The sequence below is a fragment of the Hippopotamus amphibius genome, chromosome X (genome assembly GCF_030028045.1).
Source record: "Hippopotamus amphibius kiboko isolate mHipAmp2 chromosome X, mHipAmp2.hap2, whole genome shotgun sequence".
Classification (NCBI taxonomy): domain Eukaryota; kingdom Metazoa; phylum Chordata; class Mammalia; order Artiodactyla; family Hippopotamidae; genus Hippopotamus; species Hippopotamus amphibius.
Genome location: NC_080203.1, coordinates 24,774,508 through 24,785,503, shown reverse-complemented (window position 1 = coordinate 24,785,503; position 10,996 = coordinate 24,774,508). Strand labels below are relative to the sequence as shown.

The following is a 10,996-nucleotide window of genomic DNA, read 5'->3' as shown; positions in this document are numbered from 1 at the left end:
TAAAAATTTGTCCATTTCTTCTAGGTTGTCCATTTTATCACATATCATTGCTTGTAGCAGTCTCTTATGATCCTTTGTATTTCTGTGGTGTCTGTTTTAACTTATCCTTTTTCATTTCTAAATTTATTGATTTGAGTCCTCTCTCTTTTTTTCTTGATGGGTCTGGCTACAGGATTATCAATCTTGTTTATCTTCTCAAATAACCAGCTTTTAGTTTAATTGATCTTTGCTATTGTTTTTTGTCTCTATTTCATTTATTTCTGCTCTGATCTTTATGATTTCCTTCCTTCCTCTAACTTTGGGTTTTGTTTGTTCTTCTTTCTGTAGTTGATGTACATGTAAGTTTAGGTTGTTTATTTGAGATTTTTCTTGTTTCTTGAGGTAGGATTGTATTGCTATAAACTTCCCTCTTAGAACTGCTTTTGCTGCATTCCATAGGTTTTGGGTAGTCGTATTTTCCTAATCATTCGTTTCTAGGTATTTTTTGATTTCCTTTTTTATTACTTCAGTGATCTCTTGGTTATTTAGTAGCCTATTGTTTATCCTCCATATGTTTTTGTTTTTAGTTTTCTTCCCTGTAATTGATTTCTAATTTCTTAGTGTTGTGGTCAGAAAAGATGCTTGATATGATTTCAACTTTCTTAAATTTCCTGAGGCTTGGTATGTATCCAAGATGTGATCTATCCTGGAGAATGTTCTGTGTGCACTTGAGAAGTATAATCTGCTGCTTTTGGGTGGAATGTCCTATAAGTATCAATTAAGTCTATCTGATCTAATGTGTCATTTAAGGCCTGTGCTTCCTTTTTTATTTTCTGTCTGGATGATCTGTCCATTGGTGTAAGTGGGGTGTTATTTTGTTACTGTCAATTTCCCCTTTTATGGCTGTTAGCATTTTCCTTATGTACTGAGGTGCTCCTTTGTTGGGTGCATAGATATTTACAATTGTTATATCTTCTTCTTGCATTGATCCCTTGATCATTATATAGTGTCCTTCCTTGTCTCTTGCAACATTCTTTATTTTAAAGTCTGTTGTGTCTGAGTATTTCTACTCCAGCTTTCTTTTGATTTCCATTTCCATGGAATATATTTTTTCATCCCCTCACTTTCAGTCTGTATGTCTCCCTAGGTCTGAAGTGGGTCTCTTGTATACAGCATATATACAGGTCTCACTTTTGTATCCATTCAGTCAGTGTATGTCTTTTCGTTGTAGCATTTAATCCATTTACACTTAAGGTAATTATTGATATGTATGTTCCTATTGCCATTTTCTTAATTGTTTTGGGTTTGTTTTTGTAGGTCTTTTTTCTTCCCCTCCTCTTTCATTCTTTTCTCTTGTGGTTTAATGACCACGTTTAGTGTTGTGTTTCGGTTGCTTTTCTTTTTTGTGTGTATATCTGTTGCAGTTTTTTGGTTTGCATTTCCCATGAGGTTTTTGAAGTAGTCTATATATATACAAGGATGTTTTAAGCTAGTGGTCTCTTAATTTCAAATGCAATTCCCATTTGCAGCATTTGTACTCTCTTCTCATGGTTTCTGGTTTTGATATCATAACAAGATGTGTGAATGATATCCTACTTTTACTGTATGTTTCACTTTACCAGTGAGCTTTCCCATTTGTGATTTTCTTGTTTCTAGTAGTTGCCATGTTTTCCCCTGCCTAGAGAAGTTCCTTTAGCATTCCTTTTTTTGGGGGGGTGGGGAGGGGAAGAACTATTTTAGCAATTTATGGAAAGAAAATCTATGTCAGAACAAAACTAAGGGGACTTTGAAATGACCTAACCAACACAAACAAAACAAACAAAAAAAACCAACATTAAGCCCAACATTAAGTAAATAAACTCTGCAGGTCAGATTTTGACTTTTTTTCTTAATTTTTTTTTTTTACAGAGGTTTCTCTAAAAGAGAATTATAAAAAAAAGTTCTAGGAAGTTTAAATTTTATCTCACATTATATATGAATGCTTTTTATTCTTAAAGAACAAATGTGTCTGCAAGACTCTTAAGGAGACGGTCTTAAGGAGGTTAGGAATTCCTTCTTTACTTGGAGATCTTGAAATTTTAATGTTTTCCATAGCAGAAGTAAATGTGTCAACTTTTTTACTGCAGCCTCTGCCTTCAAGACTTATAAAATAAAAATCTTTGTAAAAAGTTTACCTATTCCCCCAACTCTACTCAGGCACATCTGAGGCATCATTACTTCAGCTACTGACAAGTTGATAAGCTACTGTTGTTGTTGCTCCTTTCTTCTCGCCCTGTGCATTGTCACTGTTGGTGCATGGGCTTCCTTCTATGGTGCTTGTAAAAACCCACACTCCCTTTGTCAAAATGTGAAAGTTGTTCAAGGAAGGGAATAACAATTAGAAGAACAACTGCCACTGAATTCTGCTGTAATCTCCATTTGAATTTCTCTTCTAGCTCCTATTGTTTCCAGAAATGAGGTCCCATTCTATTGCCTCTAATAAGTTATTTCATTTTATAAGCATGCTTTTAGGAATATAGAGATCTACAAACTATTCTATGTAAAATATACATGTACACTGGTTTCTGCATGGACCACAACTCTATAGATAATCTCTTTTTATATATGTCTTCTCCACATATTTCCGTAGACTCTGTTTTGCCCTGAAAAGTAGAAAAATACATAAGTCCTTTGTTAGGAATAACATAAGACACGAATTACAGTGAATAAGCAAGGTGAATAGCTAGACCATCCACTTTTCCTGGTTGATAGCCTCTAAATCCATAGCTGACTTTCCGCTCGATGCTGATGACCATCTAGTAGAAATGTGCCAGGCTTTTGGCTAAACAGAACCTTTGAAAATATGTCCTTTGTCTGGGGCATTTCACAAGTCACACGTTTGTGTTTTCCCAAAATGAAAATCAAAAACACTTCCCCTGCTTCCTTAGCAGCTGGAGTACAAGTATGTGTGTGATCTGGGCTAGTAGCATTCCTTTTGAAGCTGGTTTCGTGGTGGAATCTCTTAGCTTCTCCTTGTCTGTAAAGATTTTGTTTTCTCCATCGAATCTGAATGAGAGCCTTGCTAGGCATAGTATTCTTGGTTGTAGGTTTTACCCTTTCATCACTTAAATATATCCTGCCACTCCCTTCTGGCCTGCAGAGTTTCTACTGAAAAATTAGCTGATAACCTTATGGGAATTCCCTTGTAGGTTATTTTTTGCTCTTTCCTTGCTGCTTTTAATAGTTTTTCTTTGTATTTAATTTTTGTTAGTTTGATTAATGTGCATCTAGGCATGTTCCTCCTTTGGTTTATCCTGTATGGGACTCTCCACATTTCCTCGACTTGGGTGACTATTTCCTGTCACATATTAAGGAATTTTTTTTGACTATGATCTCTTCAAATATTTCCTCAGGACTTTTCTCTTTATCTTCTTCTTCTGGGACCTCTATAATTTGAATGTTGCTGCATTTCACGTTGTCCCAGAGGTCTCTGATACTGTCCTCATTTCTTTTCATTCTTTTTTCTTTATTCTGTTCCACGGCAGTGATTTTCACCATTCTGCCTTCCAATTCACTTATCTGTTCTGCCTCAGTTATTCTGCTATGAATTCCTTCTAGTGTATTTTTCCTTTATTGTATTGTTCATCTCTGTTTGTTCTTTGGTTCTTCTAGGTCTGTTAAGTTTTTCTTGTATCCTCTCAGTCCATGCTTCCATTTGTTTTCCAAGATCATGGATCATCTTTACTATCATTACTGTGACTTCTTTTTCAGGTAGATTGCCTATTTCCTCTTCATTTTTTTGGTCTTGTGGGTTTTTACCTTGTTCCTTCTTCTGCAACATATTTCTGTCATCTCATTTTATTTAACTTATTGTGTTTGAAGTCTCCTTTCTTCAGGCTTCAGGATTGTAATTCCTCTTGCTTATGGTGTCTGCCCCCAATGGGTAAGTTTGGTTCAGAGGCTTGTGCTATTATCCCCTTGATAGGGGGTTTGACTGGTGTTGTGGTGACCAGAGCCTTCCCTGGATATTGAGTGGGGCTTCTGCTTTGCTGTGTGGTTGTTACTGCCCTGTCAGGGGTGGGGTCTGCTTCCTAGCTGTTGGAATAGAGGCCTCCATATCTGTTTCTTAGCTATATTTCTGATCTTCAGTGCAAGGTAGGCAGGACTGGAACACTCCCAGTAGGATACAAGCCACTGAGTATACCTCCTCTGGAGCTGTTCATCTGTCAATGTGCTCTTTTGTGTCCCCTTTCACCTGTTTTGTGGGCTCACAAAGTATACTGTTGTTGGCACTGTTATCAGTCCCACCTTAACTGTGGGTATGCTGACAATTGGTCCTCATGTCTCTCAGGCGTTGTTTCCACCAGGTCATCAGTGCAGACAGATCCACTGAGGTCAGGTCCCAGGACTGCAGCAGTTGTTCACCTGGACTTACTATGGGAGCTATGGAGACAGCTCAGACTCTGGTGCAATCCCCAACTGTACATGCCCACAAATCCCACAGCTGCTAAATTCAGACCCATCCCAGCTGTAGGCACACTTGTTGTCCTCTCAGATATTTCACAGGCACTGAATTTAGGAAGCCATCAGCAGAGTTGTAACTCCATGGTTTGTGCCACTGTGAGGAGACATTTCAGCTCTTCTTCCTTAGTTACATGGCCCCTGGGCCTCAGCTGTGGTTTCAGCCCAAGCTCTGCATGTGTTCCCCCCACCAGAGTCTGCTTCAGAGTTTGCCAGAGCACACAAGCCCATCAGGCAGTGATTGGGTCGCCCAGGCAGGGGGTGGAGGGGACAGAAGAGGCAATGGCAGGCATGCGCAAGCCAGCTCCGGTGAGAGCTCTCCATAGTGCCCACAGAGGCAGGGGCCAGTGTGTGAGGACAGAGGCTGCAATGGTGGACCTGCCTTTTGTGTGTCACTCAACAATGGCGCTTTGCTTCTGTGGTGGTCCGGGCTTCCTCCATGAGCATTCCTGGTTGTAGAGCTCCCCACTCCCATCCCCTCAGGCTGTCTCCTCTCAGCCAACAGCAGTCCCCTCCCTGGGTCTGCTCTCCAAATCCCACATTCAAGCACCCAGCCCTCCTCCACATCAGCAGACACCCTTCTCATGCACAGGGCTGTGGCATGGTCCATCTATATAGGTCTCACTCTGTCCTGCCTTCCACAGACCAGTTGCTGCACTCTCCTCTGAGCCCCACAAACTCCCTCTCTATCCAAGTTGATCTCCCTGCCAGTGATTAGGGCTTCCCTGAATGTCAGAACCTCTCCTCTCCTTCAGCTCCCCCCTAGGGGTGCAGGTCCTGTCCTGTTTCTCTTTTCTTTTTTTATATCATCCTACCTGGTTGCACAGGGGGTTTTCTCATCCTTTTAGGTGTTCGAGGTCCTCTGCTAGTATTCAGCAGGTGTTCTGTGAGAATTGTTCCATTTGTAGACGTAGTCCTGATGTACTTGTGTGGAGAGGCCAACTCCATGTCCTCCTATTCTGCCATCTTGACTCTGCCCCCTCAAAATAATCTACTCTTAAAAATTCATCAAGTAGAACTATTTGCAAATTATAACTCGGCTTGTTGAAGAAATGTTCTCCCAGAGGACAGACCTAAGGAAAAACAATATGTTTATTTATACACTTGTTCTAAAAGTACTTATTAAACACTATATTATACACAGTGCTAAGTAAAAGACAAGTGGAAAAGAATACATGCTGTAGAGAGGCCAATTTCAAGAATGAAACAACTTCCTTTGGGAGCAATCAAGACGGCAGAGTAGTAGGACAGGGAGCTCACCTCCTCCCACAAATATATCAAAAATACATCTACACGTGGAATGATTCTCACAGAATACCTATTGAATGCTGGCAGAAGACCTCAGCCTTCTGAAAGAGCAAGAGAAACTCAACATAACCAGGTAGGAAGAAAGAAAACAAAAAAAATAGCAAAAGCAATTGGGTAAGGACCTTCACTCCTGAGAGGAAGCTGTGAAAAAGGAAAGGTTTCTGCACCCTGGGATGCCCCCTCACTGGCAGGGAGATCAGCCAGGACAGAGGGGAAGCTTCAGAGACTCAGAAGAGAGCACAACAACTGGATTGTGGCAGGCAGAATGAAGAGAGACCTACATAGACATTGGGTGCTGCCACCCTACACTACCCAGCCTAAGACGCACATCCACCCATGCAGGCAGGGAGCTGGGTGCTGAAGCTTGGGATTCAGCAGTAAGACACAGGGGGAGCACTGGGGTTGGCTGCCTGGTGTGGCCATAACTGAGGGTGTACACAGAGGAAGCCAGGGCCTGCCACAGAGGCAAGGCACCATTGTTGGGGGAAGGGCGTGTGAGGGGAGGGACAGGACCCACAATAGCCACTTCTTTTCCTATGTGTGCCCTCTCAGGAGGCAGGACACCACCTACATGAGCTCTGAGAGAGGGCACCAACCACCACCATCACTGGCTCCCAGGGCAGGCATGAGCCACTGCCGCCGCTGCTGGCTCAGGTGGCACATGTGAGCCTCTGCTGCTGCTGAGAGCTCTGGGAGTGGCATCAGCCACCGCATTGGCACAACCACTATCAGGGTGATAATGGCCAGCATATACCAGGGAAAGAAGAGGCAGACATGCATATTAATAACAGGCTTCACCACACCAAAAATATTAAACCCACAAAAGCCACGCAGGGAAACTCCCACATATAAATAGCCCTCCAAGACCACAGTAGATAACTGTTTCTCCTAAACTCACAGAGTAAGAGAAATATAAGTAAAATGAAGAAGCAGAGGAACCACTCCCAGTTAAAAGGCCAAGAGAAATCCTCTGAAAGAACAAACAATGAAACAGACTTCTTCAGTCTAATAGACACTGAGTTCAAAAAGGAGATAATGCTGAAGGAATTAAGAAAGGCTATCAACAGAAATGCAGATTACTGTAAAAAGGAACTAGAAACTATAAAAAGAAGCCAAGAAAAATTAGAAAACTCATTTGCTGAGATAAAAGTTGAGCTAAAGGCAATGAATAGCAGAATGAATAATGCAGAAGAATGGATGATATCAGTAGAATAATATAAATCACCCAATCAGAAAAAAACATATGAAAAAATGAAAGCAATATGAGAGACCTATGTGATAATATAAAGTGTGCAAATCTATGCATACTAGGGATTCCAGAAAAAAAGGATCGAAAATATATTTGAAGAAATTATGGCTGAAAACTTCTCAAACCTAAAGAAGAAAAGAGATATTCACGTACAGGAAGCATAGACAGTGTCAAACATGATGAATCCAAACAGACATACAACAAACCTTTTATAATGAAAGTGGTAAAAGTTAAGGAGAGAGGGCATCCCTGGTGGCACAGTGGTTAAGAATCTGCCTACCAGTGCAGGGGACACAGGTCCAATCCCTGGTCTGGGAAGATCCCACATGCCGTGGAGCAACTAAGCCCGTGCACCACAACTACTGAGCCTGTGCTCTAGAGCCCACAAGCCACAACTGTTGAGCCCATGTGCCATAACTACTGAAGCCCATGTGCCTAGAGCCCAAGCTCTGCAACAAGGGAAGCCACCACAATGAGAAGACTGTGCACCACAACAAAGACTAGCCCCCGCTCTCCACAACTAGAGAAAGCCTGCATGCAGCAATGAAGACCCAACACAGCCAATTAATTAATTAATTAACTTAAAAAAAGTTAAGGAGAGGAATCTATATACAGCAAGGAAAAAACAAAGAGTTAATTACAAGGGAACCCCCATAAGTTTATAAGCTGATTCCTCTACAGAAAAGTTGCAGGCAGGAAGGAAATGGCAAGAATAATTCAAAGTTCTAAAAGGGAAAAATCTGCAACCTAAGGTACTCTAACCAGTAAGATTATTATTTAGAGTAGGAGAAAGAGAATTTCTCAAACAAAAATAAAAAGAATACAGCAATACTAAACCTATCCTAAATGAAATACTAACAGGTCTTCTCTAAATAGAAAAGAAGCAAGAATCTATAGGAAAGAGAGAAATCACAATTGGAAAGTAAATCACTTAAACAAGCAAGTACAGAGATTAAAAGAATAAATCAAAGCATTTTTGTGAAAATGATGAGAACCACAATGAGCAGCAAAAGGCTAAAAATGAAGACAAAAGAGGATATCAAAATCACAAAATGTGGGGGAGGAGAGTAAGAAAATGTACTTTTTTTTTTTTTGGTGGAATGTGACATGACTATCAGATAAAACAAGTGGATATGGGAAGGGGTTAACATACTTGAAAAACAGGGTAAGCACAAATCAAAAACATACAGCAGATTAAAAAAACAAAAATAAGGGAACACAAACATAAAATATAAAGAAATAAACCACAAAAAGGAAAAACAGAAAGAGAGGAAAAAACGAAAAACAGAAAATAATTCTCACTTAGGCAACACATATACTAAAATTGGAATGATACAGACAAGATTAACATGGCCCCCTGTGCGTGGATGACATGCAAACTCTTGAAGCATTCCATATTTTTAATCAAAGAAGAAATAAAAAATACCTAGAAACAAATGACAACAAAAATGCAATGACCCAAAACCTATAGGATGCAGCAAAAGCAGTTCTAAGAGGGAAGTTTGTAGCAATACAATCCTACCTCAAAAAACAAGAAAAACCCAAATAAACAACCTAACCTTACAGCTAAAGCAACTAGAGAAAGAAGAAGAATAACTACAAAAACTGAGTAGAAGGAAACCAATCATAAAGATCAGAGTAGAAATAAATGAAATAGAAATGAAAATGGGAAACATCAATGAACTAAAAGCTGGTTCTTGGAGAAGATAAATAAAATTGATAAATGTTTAGCCAGACTCATCAAGAAAAAAGGGAGAGGATTCAAACCAATAAAATTAGAAATGAAAAAGTTAAAACTGACACAGCAGAAATATGAAAGATCATCAGAGAGTAGTACAATCAACTATATGCCAATAAAATGGACAACCTGGAAGAAATGAACAAATTCTTAGAAAAGTACAACCTTCCAACACTGAACCAGAAAGAAAGAGAAAATATGAACAAACCAATCATAAGTAATAAAATTGAATTACTGATTAAAAATCTTCAAACAAACAAAAGTCCAGGACATGGCTTCATGGGCAAATTCTATCAAACATTTAGAGAAGAGCTAACACCTATCCTTCTAAAACTCTTACAAAAATTGCAGAGGGAGGAACACTCCCAAGCTCATTCTACGAGGCCACCATTACCCTGATAACAGAACCAGACAAAGATATCAAAAAAAAAAAAAAAAAAAAAAAGAATTACAGGCCAATATCACTGATGAACATAGAAACAAAAATACTCAACAAAATACTAGAGCAAACTGAATCCAACAACACTTTAAGAGGATCATACGCCACAATCAAGTAGGATTTATCCCAGGGATCCAAGTATTCTTCAATATACAGAAACCAATCAATGTGATACACCATATTAACAAACTGAAGGATAAAAACCATATGATCATCTCAATAGATGCCAAAAAGCCTTTGACAAAATTTGACACCAATTTATGATAAAAACTCTCCAGCAAGTGGGCATAGAGGGAACCTACCTCAACATAATAAAGGCCATTATATGACAAGCCCACAAAAACATCCTTCACAATGGTGAAAAACTGAAAGAATTTCCTCTAAGATCAGGAACAAGACAACAATGTCCAGTCTTGCCACTATCATTCAACATAGTTTTGGAAGTACTAGCCATAGCAATCAGAGAAGAAAGATAAATCAAAGGAATCCAGATAGGTGAAGAAGAAGTAAATCTGCCACTATTTGCAGATGACATGATACTATACATAGAAAATCCTAAAGCTATCACCAGAAACGACTAGAGCTAACCAATGAATTTAATAAAGTTGCTGGCTACAAAATACAGAGAACTCTCTTGCATTGCTATGCACTAACAACAAAAGATCAGGAAAAGAAATCAAGGAAACAATCCCATTCACCATTGCAACAAAAAGAATAAAATACCTAGGAATAAGCCTACCTAAGGAGGCAGAAGACCTGTATTCATAAAACTATAAGATACTAATGACGACATCAAAGATGACACAAATAGATGGAGAGATATACTATGTTCTTGTATTGGAAAAGTCAATATTGTGAAAATGACTATACTACCCAAAGCAATCTATAGATTTAATGCAATCCCTATCAAATCACCAATGGCACTTTTCAAAGAATTAGAATTAAAAAATTACAATTTGTATGGAAACACAAAAGACCCTGAATAGCCAAAGCAATCTTGAGAAAGAAAAATGGAGCTGGAGGAATCAGGCTCCCTGACTTCAGCCTATTCTACAATGCTACAGTATTTAAGACAGTATGGTACTGGCACAAAAACAGAAATATAGATCAATGGAACAGGATAGAAAGCCCAGAGGTAAACCCATGCACCTATGGTCACCTAATCTATGACAAAGGAGGCCAGAATATAGAATGGAGCAAAGACAGCCTCTTCAATAAGTGATTCTAGGAAAACTGGACAGCTACATATGAAAGAATGAATTTAGAACATTCCCTAACACCACACACAAAAATAAACTCAAAATGGATTAAAGATCATAATTGTTAGGCCACACACTATAAAACTCTTAGAGGAAAACATAGGCAGAACACTCTTTGACATAAATTGCAAGATCTTTTTTGACCCACCTCCTAGAGTAATGAGAATAAAAACCAAAATAAAAAAATGAGATGTAATTAAACTTAAAAGGTTTTACACAGCAAAGGAAACCAGAAACAAGAAGAAAAGACAACCCTCTGAATGGAAGAAAATTTTTGCAATGAAACAACTGAGAAAGGATTCATCTCCAAAATAAACAAATAGCTCATGCAGCTCAATATCAAAAAACCAAACAACACAATCCAAATATGGGCAGAAAACCTAAGTAGCCATTTCTCCAAAAGACGTATAGATAGCCAACAAGCACATGAAAAGGTGCTCAGCTTCACTAATCATTAGAGAAATGCAAATCAAAAGCACAGTGAGGTATCACCTCACACTGCTCAGAATGACCATCATCAAAAA

General features: G+C 39.0%; 1 non-coding gene across 1 annotated transcript; it reads left to right on the top strand.

Moving 5' to 3' along the window:
* Positions 1-8,330: 8,330 nt before the first annotated feature.
* Positions 8,331-8,438, top strand: LOC130842743 (U6 spliceosomal RNA). The gene has a single exon (XR_009050542.1). It is a non-coding gene; the product is annotated as a U6 spliceosomal RNA (small nuclear RNA).
* The last annotated feature ends 2,558 nt before the right edge of the window (positions 8,439-10,996 follow it).